The sequence below is a fragment of the Styela clava genome, chromosome 2, assembly GCF_964204865.1.
Source record: "Styela clava chromosome 2, kaStyClav1.hap1.2, whole genome shotgun sequence".
Lineage (NCBI taxonomy): Eukaryota > Metazoa > Chordata > Ascidiacea > Stolidobranchia > Styelidae > Styela > Styela clava.
Genome location: NC_135251.1, coordinates 4733725 through 4747804, shown reverse-complemented (window position 1 = coordinate 4747804; position 14080 = coordinate 4733725). Strand labels below are relative to the sequence as shown.

The 14080-nt window shown below is 36.9% G+C and overlaps 1 long non-coding RNA gene across 1 annotated transcript; it reads right to left on the bottom strand.

Moving 5' to 3' along the window:
* Nucleotides 1–6777: 6777 nt before the first annotated feature.
* On the bottom strand, nt 6778–8439 carry LOC144419910 (uncharacterized). Its single transcript, XR_013474371.1, has 3 exons — nt 8304–8439; nt 7684–7770; nt 6778–6922 (listed from the first exon to the last, which is right to left on the bottom strand). It is a non-coding gene; the product is annotated as an uncharacterized LOC144419910 (long non-coding RNA).
* Nucleotides 8440–14080: the final 5641 nt, after the last annotated feature.

Sequence of the window (14080 nt, the reverse complement as noted above, 5' to 3'; positions counted from 1 at the left end):
GAAAATGGTACCACAGTGACAGACCCCATCATGATGGCCAGTGAATTTAATGAATTCTTCTCAACGATAGGAAAGAAACTTGCGAATAACATCCCTGGTAGCTCTAACCCTTCTACCGATTTTTTGGGTGTTCCGCTGCAAAACACCTTTTTCCTGGAGCCAACGACACATACAGAGATTCTTCAAACCATATTGAACCTGAAAAATGGAAAAGCAGTTGGCCCAGATGGTATTCCAACTTACTTTCTAAAACAAGTCGCTGATATCATATCGCCAACTCTGTGTCATTTTTTCAACTCATCTTTTAAATTAGGTATTTTTCCTTCATCGTTAAAGATTGCCAGAGTGAAACCAGTATTTAAAAATGGCAAAAGAAATGACCCGTCAAATTACCGACCAATTTCCATTTTACCCTCCCTAGGCATCATTTTAAAAAAATTAATTCATAGTCGAATGCTGAATTTTTGTAAAAAATTTAACTTGATCAATAAATGTCAATTTGGATTCCAAAGCAATCACTCGACCAGCCACGCTATCTTGGACTTAACTTCATTTATTTATGATAAACTTGACAAAGGGGAATTCGTCTGTTGTACTTTCTTAGATCTGAAAAAAGCTTTTGATACTGTCGACCATGCTATTCTCTCTCAAAAACTTAGATATTTTGGCTTTCGAGGCGTCGCAGGCAAGTATGTGGAGTTAGATTCTCACAGGTCTTCGTTATTACCCATCCATTACGGAATTCCACAAGGTAGCGTATTAGGACCTTTGAATTTTTTAATCTTCATAAACGATCTTTCAAATTGTTCAAATTTCTTGAGCAAACTCTTCGCCGATGATGCCTGTCTGCTCGACAGTGCAAAGAATCTAATCTCACTGCAAGCCGAGGTGAACACTGAAATTAACAAAGTGTATAATTGGATGGTATGCAATAAACTTACTGTGAATGTTAAAAAATCTAAAGTTATGTTGTTTGGTCCTAAAACTCGAACCAGACATGAAAACTTTTCAATTAAAATCAGGGGTGTCACACTCGAAATTGTCCACTCTTTCAAATATCTTGGGCTTCTTATTGACGACAAACTAAATTGGAACACTCATACTACTGAACTGCATAAGAGACTGTCAAGAGCAGTTAGAATCCTGGGTAAGCTCAGACATTACGTCCAGGACTCAACTCTCCGAACCATATACTTCGCACTTTTCCAGTCTCATATACAGTATGCTATAACTGCATGGGGCTCCGCCACCCAATCTGCGTTGCACAGTTTGGAAGTTTTACAAAATAGAGCAGTTAGAATTCTCTCTAGAGCACCCATTCGATCTAACTTAAACACCCTATACTATAAGACCAGGGTGTTAAAATCAGCCGATATCTATCAACTAGAGATTTCCAAGGTCATGCATCAGTTTCATAGCAACCATTTGCCCGCTGCTTTCGACGATTATTTTATTTCGCTCAGTAAAGTGCATGATCATAACACACGCTCTTCGACAAGGTCTAATTTATTTGTACCCAGATTTTCTCTAAGCAAATCCCAAAACTCCTTGAAATATAAAGGTGTGGTAACTTGGAATAATATTCCCTTAAACTTACGTAACTGTAGTTATGACACTTTCAAATTCAAATACAAAAAATTCATGCGCTCCCTTTACCTTTCCACTGCCTCTACATCCAGTTGATGTTGTCCCAGCAAATCTTTTCGTCATTGCCAGCTCATCTCTTGTCTCGATCCAAATCACCTGTAACAAAACAATGTCTCGTGTAAATATTCGTATTGTATTTTAGCTTATAATTTTAATTGTGTATTCCATACTGATGGGCACAAGCCACTTGACAAGTATTTCTGTCACCAACACATTGTGGGTTGAGGTAAAGCCAAAAATTATATTACTAAAATTATATAACAAAAAAATATTGCAGGCTTTTTGCCCTACTATTGAGCCCGCTCCTCAATGATCTTGGTCTCCTATTTAGTGTGTAATTTCTTGATATCTATTCTGTTAACTGCCAATGACAAATTCATGCCTACAGTCCAATGCCCATAAGTACACTTATTGTTACCATGCCATTTTACATGCCTCAACTGGGATCCAAACTTAATTGGCATCCTTCTGATTACTTTCATTATGGGCAGTCAAGCCTAATGTTGTATTTGTTTTTACTATTTATAATGCTTCGGTAACAGTGATCCAGGTCAATTGTTTTTATCCTTTTGATTAACTTAATTTTTTTTGTAAATTTTCCTAGTCTACTTCTATGGTATGATACTCACTTCATTGTGTTGTATTAATACTGCTGAATATTTCGATGTATATTTTCCTCATGTCTATACAATTCCCGTATGTGAATCTTTGACTCCGCTCCCAAAAATGGCAAAAGAAATGACCCGTCAAATTACCGACCAATTTCCATTTTACCCTCCCTAGGCATCATTTTAAAAAAATTAAGTCATAGTCGAATGCTGAATTTTTGTAAAAAATTTAACTTGATCAATAAATGTCAATTTGGATTCCAAAGCAATCACTCGACCAGCCACGCTATCTTGGACTTAACTTCATTTATTTATGATAAACTTGACAAAGGGGAATTCGTCTGTTGTACTTTCTTAGATCTGAAAAAAGCTTTTGATACTGTCGACCATGCTATTCTCTCTCAAAAACTTAGATATTTTGGCTTTCGAGGCGTCGCAGGCAAGTATGTGGAGTTAGATTCTCACAGGTCTTCGTTATTACCCATCCATTACGGAATTCCACAAGGTAGCGTATTAGGACCTTTGAATTTTTTAATCTTCATAAACGATCTTTCAAATTGTTCAAATTTCTTGAGCAAACTCTTCGCCGATGATGCCTGTCTGCTCGACAGTGCAAAGAATCTAATCTCACTGCAAGCCGAGGTGAACACTGAAATTAACAAAGTGTATAATTGGATGGTATGCAATAAACTTACTGTGAATGTTAAAAAATCTAAAGTTATGTTGTTTGGTCCTAAAACTCGAACCAGACATGAAAACTTTTCAATTAAAATCAGGGGTGTCACACTCGAAATTGTCCACTCTTTCAAATATCTTGGGCTTCTTATTGACGACAAACTAAATTGGAACACTCATACTACTGAACTGCATAAGAGACTGTCAAGAGCAGTTGGAATCCTGGGTAAGCTCAGACATTACGTCCAGGACTCAACTCTCCGAACCATATACTTCGCACCTTTCCAGTCTCATATACAGTATGCTATAACTGCATGGGGCTCCGCCACCCAATCAGCGTTGCACAGTTTGGAAGTTTTACAAAATAGAGCAGTTAGAATTCTCTCTAGAGCACCCATTCGATCTAACTTAAACACCCTATACTATAAGACCAGGGTGTTAAAATTAGCCGATATCTATCAACTAGAGATTTCCAAGGTCATGCATCAGTTTCATAGCAACCATTTGCCCGCTGCTTTCGACGATTATTTTGTTTCGCTCAGTAAAGTGCATGATCATAACACACGCTCTTCGACAAGGTCTAATTTATTTGTACCCAGATTTTCTCTAAGCAAATCCCAAAACTCCTTGAAATATAAAGGTGTGGTAACTTGGAATAATATTCCCTTAAACTTACGTAACTGTAGTTATGACACTTTAAAATTCAAATACAAAAAATTCATGCGCTCCCTTTACCTTTCCACTGCCTCTACATCCAGTTGATGTTGTCCCAGCAAATCTTTTCGTCATTGCCAGCTCATCTCTTGTCTCGATCCAAATCACCTGTAACAAAACAATGTCTCGTGTAAATATTCGTATTGTATTTTAGCTTATAATTTTAATTGTGTATTCCATACTGATGGGCACAAGCCACTTGACAAGTATTTCTGTCACCAACACATTGTGGGTTGAGGTAAAGCCAAAAATTATATTACTAAAATTATATAACAAAAAAATATTGCAGGCTTTTTGCCCTACTATTGAGCCCGCTCCTCAATGATCTTGGTCTCCTATTTAGTGTGTAATTTCTTGATATCTATTCTGTTAACTGCCAATGACAAATTCATGCCTACAGTCCAATGCCCATAAGTACACTTATTGTTACCATGCCATTTTACATGCCTCAACTGGGATCCAAACTTAATTGGCATCCTTCTGATTACTTTCATTATGGGCAGTCAAGCCTAATGTTGTATTTGTTTTTACTATTTATAATGCTTCGGTAACAGTGATCCAGGTCAATTGTTTTTATCCTTTTGATTAACTTAATTTTTTTTGTAAATGTTCCTAGTCTACTTCTATGGTATGATACTCACTTCATTGTGTTGTATTAATACTGCTGAATATTTCGATGTATATTTTCCTCATGTCTATACAATTCCCGTATGTGAATCTTTGACTCCGCTCCCAAAAATGGCAAAAGAAATGACCCGTCAAATTACCGACCAATTTCCATTTTACCCTCCCTAGGCATCATTTTAAAAAAATTAATTCATAGTCGAATGCTGAATTTTTGTAAAAAATTTAACTTGATCAATAAATGTCAATTTGGATTCCAAAGCAATCACTCGACCAGCCACGCTATCTTGGACTTAACTTCATTTATTTATGATAAACTTGACAAAGGGGAATTCGTCTGTTGTACTTTCTTAGATCTGAAAAAAGCTTTTGATACTGTCGACCATGCTATTCTCTCTCAAAAACTTAGATATTTTGGCTTTCGAGGCGTCGCAGGCAAGTATGTGGAGTTAGATTCTCACAGGTCTTCGTTATTACCCATCCATTACGGAATTCCACAAGGTAGCGTATTAGGACCTTTGAATTTTTTAATCTTCATAAACGATCTTTCAAATTGTTCAAATTTCTTGAGCAAACTCTTCGCCGATGATGCCTGTCTGCTCGACAGTGCAAAGAATCTAATCTCACTGCAAGCCGAGGTGAACACTGAAATTAACAAAGTGTATAATTGGATGGTATGCAATAAACTTACTGTGAATGTTAAAAAATCTAAAGTTATGTTGTTTGGTCCTAAAACTCGAACCAGACATGAAAACTTTTCAATTAAAATCAGGGGTGTCACACTCGAAATTGTCCACTCTTTCAAATATCTTGGGCTTCTTATTGACGACAAACTAAATTGGAACACTCATACTACTGAACTGCATAAGAGACTGTCAAGAGCAGTTGGAATCCTGGGTAAGCTCAGACATTACGTCCAGGACTCAACTCTCCGAACCATATACTTCGCACTTTTCCAGTCTCATATACAGTATGCTATAACTGCATGGGGCTCCGCCACCCAATCTGCGTTGCACAGTTTGGAAGTTTTACAAAATAGAGCAGTTAGAATTCTCTCTAGAGCACTCATTCGATCTAACTTAAACACCCTATACTATAAGACCAGGGTGTTAAAATTAGCCGATATCTATCAACTAGAGATTTCCAAGGTCATGCATCAGTTTCATAGCAACCATTTGCCCGCTGCTTTCGACGATTATTTTGTTTCGCTCAGTAAAGTGCATGATCATAACACACGCTCTTCGACAAGGTCTAATTTATTTGTACCCAGATTTTCTCTAAGCAAATCCCAAAACTCCTTGAAATATAAAGGTGTGGTAACTTGGAATAATATTCCCTTAAACTTACGTAACTGTAGTTATGACACTTTCAAATTCAAATACAAAAAATTCATGCGCTCCCTTTACCTTTCCACTGCCTCTACATCCAGTTGATGTTGTCCCAGCAAATCTTTTCGTCATTGCCAGCTCATCTCTTGTCTCGATCCAAATCACCTGTAACAAAACAATGTCTCGTGTAAATATTCGTATTGTATTTTAGCTTATAATTTTAATTGTGTATTCCATACTGATGGGCACAAGCCACTTGACAAGTATTTCTGTCACCAACACATTGTGGGTTGAGGTAAAGCCAAAAATTATATTACTAAAATTATATAACAAAAAAATATTGCAGGCTTTTTGCCCTACTATTGAGCCCGCTCCTCAATGATCTTGGTCTCCTATTTAGTGTGTAATTTCTTGATATCTATTCTGTTAACTGCCAATGACAAATTCATGCCTACAGTCCAATGCCCATAAGTACACTTATTGTTACCATGCCATTTTACATGCCTCAACTGGGATCCAAACTTAATTGGCATCCTTCTGATTACTTTCATTATGGGCAGTCAAGCCTAATGTTGTATTTGTTTTTACTATTTATAATGCTTCGGTAACAGTGATCCAGGTCAATTGTTTTTATCCTTTTGATTAACTTAATTTTTTTTGTAAATTTTCCTAGTCTACTTCTATGGTATGATACTCACTTCATTGTGTTGTATTAATACTGCTGAATATTTCGATGTATATTTTCCTCATGTCTATACAATTCCCGTATGTGAATCTTTGACTCCGCTCCCAAAAATGGCAAAAGAAATGACCCGTCAAATTACCGACCAATTTCCATTTTACCCTCCCTAGCCATCATTTTAAAAAAATTAATTCATAGTCGAATGCTGAATTTTTGTAAAAAATTTAACTTGATCAATATATGTCAATTTGGATTCCAAAGCAATCACTCGACCAGCCACGCTATCTTGGACTTAACTTCATTTATTTATGATAAACTTGACAAAGGGGAATTCGTCTGTTGTACTTTCTTAGATCTGAAAAAAGCTTTTGATACTGTCGACCATGCTATTCTCTCTCAAAAACTTAGATATTTTGGCTTTCGAGGCGTCGCAGGCAAGTATGTGGAGTTAGATTCTCACAGGTCTTCGTTATTACCCATCCATTACGGAATTCCACAAGGTAGCGTATTAGGACCTTTGAATTTTTTAATCTTCATAAACGATCTTTCAAATTGTTCAAATTTCTTGAGCAAACTCTTCGCCGATGATGCCTGTCTGCTCGACAGTGCAAAGAATCTAATCTCACTGCAAGCCGAGGTGAACACTGAAATTAACAAAGTGTATAATTGGATGGTATGCAATAAACTTACTGTGAATGTTAAAAAATCTAAAGTTATGTTGTTTGGTCCTAAAACTCGAACCAGACATGAAAACTTTTCAATTAAAATCAGGGGTGTCACACTCGAAATTGTCCACTCTTTCAAATATCTTGGGCTTCTTATTGACGACAAACTAAATTGGAACACTCATACTACTGAACTGCATAAGAGACTGTCAAGAGCAGTTGGAATCCTGGGTAAGCTCAGACATTACGTCCAGGACTCAACTCTCCGAACCATATACTTCGCACTTTTCCAGTCTCATATACAGTATGCTATAACTGCATGGGGCTCCGCCACCCAATCAGCGTTGCACAGTTTGGAAGTTTTACAAAATAGAGCAGTTAGAATTCTCTCTAGAGCACCCATTCGATCTAACTTAAACACCCTATACTATAAGACCAGGGTGTTAAAATTAGCCGATATCTATCAACTAGAGATTTCCAAGGTCATGCATCAGTTTCATAGCAACCATTTGCCCGCTGCTTTCGACGATTATTTTGTTTCGCTCAGTAAAGTGCATGATCATAACACACGCTCTTCGACAAGGTCTAATTTATTTGTACCCAGATTTTCTCTAAGCAAATCCCAAAACTCCTTGAAATATAAAGGTGTGGTAACTTGGAATAATATTCCCTTAAACTTACGTAACTGTAGTTATGACACTTTAAAATTCAAATACAAAAAATTCATGCGCTCCCTTTACCTTTCCACTGCCTCTACATCCAGTTGATGTTGTCCCAGCAAATCTTTTCGTCATTGCCAGCTCATCTCTTGTCTCGATCCAAATCACCTGTAACAAAACAATGTCTCGTGTAAATATTCGTATTGTATTTTAGCTTATAATTTTAATTGTGTATTCCATACTGATGGGCACAAGCCACTTGACAAGTATTTCTGTCACCAACACATTGTGGGTTGAGGTAAAGCCAAAAATTATATTACTAAAATTATATAACAAAAAAATATTGCAGGCTTTTTGCCCTACTATTGAGCCCGCTCCTCAATGATCTTGGTCTCCTATTTAGTGTGTAATTTCTTGATATCTATTCTGTTAACTGCCAATGACAAATTCATGCCTACAGTCCAATGCCCATAAGTACACTTATTGTTACCATGCCATTTTACATGCCTCAACTGGGATCCAAACTTAATTGGCATCCTTCTGATTACTTTCATTATGGGCAGTCAAGCCTAATGTTGTATTTGTTTTTACTATTTATAATGCTTCGGTAACAGTGATCCAGGTCAATTGTTTTTATCCTTTTGATTAACTTAATTTTTTTTGTAAATTTTCCTAGTCTACTTCTATGGTATGATACTCACTTCATTGTGTTGTATTAATACTGCTGAATATTTCGATGTATATTTTCCTCATGTCTATACAATTCCCGTATGTGAATCTTTGACTCCAGCATCAAAACACTTGTTAGTCCAGGTCAACATTTTAGCTTTTACACTACTAGCTTGTTTCTGCCTCAAAGTGTCAATATTTTGTTATTTGCATACTTGATTGGTACGGTATTCTATACTTTCACAATTTGTGTACTCTTAACATCCAGTTTTATTTCAATCTGGACACTTATATGCACACAATCGACTTGTGTTTGCACTTTACCGTAGCCGAACTATTTACCTGCCATGACCAACATGACCACACTGCAAGTCTGTTTGGTTCACTTAATAATTTCCATGGTTACCTAGACTGTGGTGCATGGAGTCGATTTTCTTATTTTTAAACGGCGATTGCTTGGTTTTTACCGGGTCGTCTTGACGCATCGATTGCGTTTCTTTATTTATTTATCAAGTAATATATTTTGTTCGATTTAATTATATTCATCACGTTTTTGTTAGACTTCCCCGAGGGTGCCGCCGCTCGATAACCAGAATTGGTTTTCGGCGTCTCCTTTCACCCTGGAATGCGGTCTTTTATATTTCCTTTATTTGTGTATGTATAATTCGTACTTTCAGCTTGGTGAAGAAATAAATTACTGATTACTGACTGATCACAAAATTACTGAGATTTATTCACAATAATTAACGATGCAACATGAACTTTATTATTACATTGCAATCAGTAATGGATGTAGTTCGGTACCACACATATTATAGGGTGACCCAAAAAACGGAGCCCAGTCCATTTGGAACATATTGTATGGATTCCGTTTTTTGGGTCAACCTGTATAAAGATTTATTATTCAATGTCCACCGATAGGTGATGTAATATGCCACACTTCTCTAATATCTGAATATATAAGGTGTTAAGTTTTCAACCTCAACCCAACAATGCAAGTTTGCTCAAAGCAAAGTCGCTAGACTCTAACTAAACAATCTCTTTCAAACTGTCAGCAGTTAGGAAATTGAAGAGACTCTTAAAGTGATATTAATTTCATAATTTTTTACATGTCATGTTTTCACATTTCATTTTTCACATGAAATATTTAGAGTTCTCCATTTTACCACAAATTTCGCCATGCAAACTTTCTGTCAGTACAACATATGCAATACATACACATATATATATATATATATGTGTATGTATTGCATATGTTGTACTGACAGATATATATGTGTATATATATATATATATATACACATATATATAGTACAACAAAATATTTTTCACATTTTCGTGATTCTGCATATATTAATTATTCTGCTCTGACAGAAACGATAAAGACTTGTTGTTACAATTGACCCGCAAAATCTTGTTTTAATCTTATTCAATGTCGAAACGCATAATATTAATGGATAAGTAATTTAATAAAACTGATTTAAATTAATTGTGTGCCGCAACTTTTTAAACTTGTTGTTAGTGTGCAGCAAGCTGAAAAAGTTTGGGAACCCCTGGATCAGAGGACTCTAGCTCTGCCTTTACAAAGTTGAGATACGCCTCGTTAGGCATGGCCTACCGTTAAGCAGTAATCAATGATCAACTTTTATAATTGGATTTGGTGTAGAGAGGAAATCCAATAATCATATGTCGAACCGTGGACTCTTGTTGGGGAAACAGTACATGTACATAGAGCTTGACCCTATGGCATCAGGTCATCAACATTTACATTTTTCGAATCTTGAACTTTCATATCTATCCTGGGGACGGGGAAAACTGATATTACAACTTGACCATATGGCTAGCCACGGTCTCTGGTCCTATTACCGTTATATATACCGATAGTCCATGTCCAATACAAAGTTAAATTGGTTTCTGATGGTTATACTTATAGGATATGATTTCCATATTTATCCCGGGGGAGAAGGAAAACCGGTGAAACGAATTGGGCATATTGCAATCAGGGCCTCTCATCCGGTTACCAGTTCATGACGGGTATGGGAATAGTTGGCCGGTTATTTGTACAAAGCGCATGTACCTGTGGCATCTGATTGGTCGACAGTTACTTTTTTCAAATCTCGGACTTTCCTATTTATCCTGTGGAAGAGAAAAACTTGACCATGTGGCTAACCATGGCCTCTGGTCCTATTACCAATCTATGTCAGGTACGGGTTAGTCGGTCAGGTATTTTGTTTCAGATGCATGAACTTGGTGGGTATAGGATGGGATTTAGATATTTATCACGGGGTAGAGTAAAGCCGTTAAGACGAATTAATCATATTACAAAAACACAGCCTCTCGTCCGGTTAACAGTCCATGACGCGTACTGGTATGGGAATGGTTGGGCAGTGGGCCCGTAGTATCTGATAGTTCAACATTTACCTTTTTTAATTGGACGTACATGTTTATCCTGCGGAAAAAACTGATATGACAACTTGACCATATGGCTAACCACCAATCCATGTCAGATACAGGGTTAGTTGGCCAGTTATAGGACGGAATTCAAATATTTATCTTAGAAGAGAGGAAAACTGATAAGACAACTTAATCATATGGCTATCCACGTTCTCTCATCCGCTTACCAGTCCATGACAGGTATGAGAATAGTAAGCCAGTTATTTGTACAAAGCTCATCGAATTGTGGCATCTGTATGTATGTATGTTTATTAGTCTCGTAGTAGTGGGCAGTATAAAAAATTGACAATATTAATATTGGAGACGGGACGCATGCACAAGACCGTACTGGCCTAAAACACAAATGTGCGACATGCACCCCTTTTGACAAGTACAGAACAAAAAATACAGAACTGTTTATACAAGGGAGTTTATAAGACAAGACAATATATATAAATAGGGACAACACAATACACCAAATACATATATACCTAATGATAAAATAAAAATTTAGGCGTAGATACATAGGTCAACACTTTGGGTGTCGCTGCTTGATAACCATTTTTGGTTCTCCGCGACTCCTCTTCTTAATATTCAATATGTGTATTCAATATTACTCGTTAAACATTGTATATTATTCATACTGGATTGGTAAAACAAACTTGACTATGCCATACCGCGACCGATTGGCCTGTTACCAATCCATGTCAGGTATGGGAATTGTATAAGTCAACGAGTTATTGGTTTCAAATGCAGAATAGAGCAGATGTGATTGAACGTGGAATACTACTTGAACTGGAAATTAGGGGAGTTGACTATCACAGGCTGAAACTGATGGAAAAGTTCAAAGGTCGGGGATCAGAATTTCTATGTGCGCTAGCTTCAGTGAGCAAAAGTTATCCAGGTATACACTAGGTAGCAATAGAGAACAAAAAATCGCTAACACGAACTTCAAACTATTTGTCAATGACTACAAGAACATTCTTCATAATTGTACTGTATACTGGGAATTTTTTGTGCAGTACATTACAAAATGTAATGTTGACCAATAACAAGTGTTAATGTTGATAAACAAGTTAATAGTAAACACGACTCCAGATTATTCAGCCACGTGGAGGCAACATGCAGCGTATCCATGACGACTAAATTTTAATTTCCGGTAAATGGCGGATTTTTCTACAAATTTAATTGCTGGTATTATACCGTTACCGGTATCGTCCCCGTTTTCTAATCTGTGTGCTTTGTTTCTTTCTGTTTACCTTAGGTTAGGCTATTGCACCACCTTTCTGGTCAAAAATATCAAGTATTTTGTGGCGTCTAGAGCTGCCGCAAAACCATGACGGGATTTCCAAACCATGGCCGCTAAGACCAAACCCTAACCTACGGCGACTGACATTTTAGCTGTCACAAACCAATAGCGAGCGGCGGTCATTACGGCAGCAAATCGAATACCACCTATTTTGCTGCCGTAACCACGGCATGTCGACTGTTATAGCAGGGCTGCCCCTGATGGTGATAATTATTGGATAATTTGGAACGCCTTTCTTATGAATACAGTTTTGATGTTTTTGGGGTTAGGTTTGGGTTTAAGTAGATATAATTTCGCATGATAGACTAAAATATTGTACATGACTTTGTAAACATACCGGTAATAGGGCGATAAAACCATGGCAAGAGACGCGACGGTACGTTTGTGGCAGGAGCTGCCATGAAGTGGTAAGAACTGCGACTCCCCGTAACGGTACTAGAATTGTTGAGATACTTAGGATAGGTTAGGCATTTACATATTTATGCCAGGGGAGAGGAAAGCCGATATACTGCTTAATCATATGGCAAACCACGGCCTCTCATCCGGTTACCAGTCCATGACGGATATGGGATTAGTTAGACAATTATTCCGATTGCATGGACTTGATGGTAGAGGTAACTGACCAGCGGTTATGTGAACCACCCTACAGCGGCGAGGAGTCCAGCAATCTTTTCAAACATAATTATCTTCCACAGGATAATTATGCGAACTTGCGAACCTGTTGAAATTGTTTACCGTTTATACTGACCTACCGAAAAACTGGCTAACCTCGGAGGCCTTGTAATTTCGGATAAAGTTTTCAATCGTTTGTCATATTGTGCTTCTGGCAGTTTCTATAGTGACTTCTTATATATCTAAATCTGTTATCATATTCAATCGCGCAATTAAATTTATTTTCAGATTAAAAAAATCATGTTTCACGATAGAACTCACCTTCCGTTTTCGAGCGGCTCAAATCGTGACTTCTACTGATGCTAACTTCCTCAAACTACCGTCTTTCGATGATAGAGGGCGATAACAATGTATATGGAAAATTAGACTGATCTCAAAATGTCGCAGAAGACTTGAGAAAAAATAGAAATTCAAATATTTTTTTATTATCAAAATAATAGCATCTCATCTAACGCACACGTTGAACTTGACATCACACTGACGTCATGTTGCGTCATCGTTATAGATTTGACGCCAGACTTTTGGGCGCCGACGAGTTGGCGTTATTTGAAAATAGCAACAATATTTTGTTTGATTGGATCAACATCGACAATTTTTAATTCTTCCATTTGGAACGGCAGCATGGTTCGAAATAGAAAAATTGTGAGCAGTCGTGGTGAAATACTGTGTAATTATAAAATATATAACCAGCGAAAAATTGTCACAATTGAGTTCCGTTTCATGAATTTAACAGAGGATTACATCAATGTAATATATTTCAAGTTTGATGCAAATCGGACAACAAATGGCTGAGTAATTGATTGAATTATAGTGAAATCATCCAAAGTTAGCCGGTTTTACGGTATTTCTCTTAAGGTAGGGTGACCATACGTCCTCCTTTTGGAGGATTTGTCCTCCTTTTTCGTTGAAAAAGTCAAAATGACTCTAAAAAGTCAAAATGTCCTCTATTTTCGCGTTATTAAATATTTAAAATTCTCTTATGATATACTCAACAGTTTTTGATGTGTTAAGGAAATTCCAAAGTAAGTAGAAACTAGGAGAAGTTGTTCCAGAGGTTCGCCGAAGTTCCTCTACAATAGTTATATATAATAGAATCTTTCTAGTACCCAGCTTACTAATTTAAGAAAAAATATTGAAATAACGATAGTCCATCGAAGATATACAATCTTACACGTTTAAGCAACTCGTGAAATGGCTCAGCCCGGTGTAGCTTCGCGCAGATATATGTTTTACTGGACATGTCAATGACCGTTACATCTTGAATTCAGTACATTTCATTAAAACTCATATCAAAATGGCGCTAGTTTAAATTGTAGGCTATGTCAATTTCGGCAAAAATCCGTAAAAAAAAACGTTTCAATCCGCATTCGGATGCAGTTTGGAATTTTGGACACG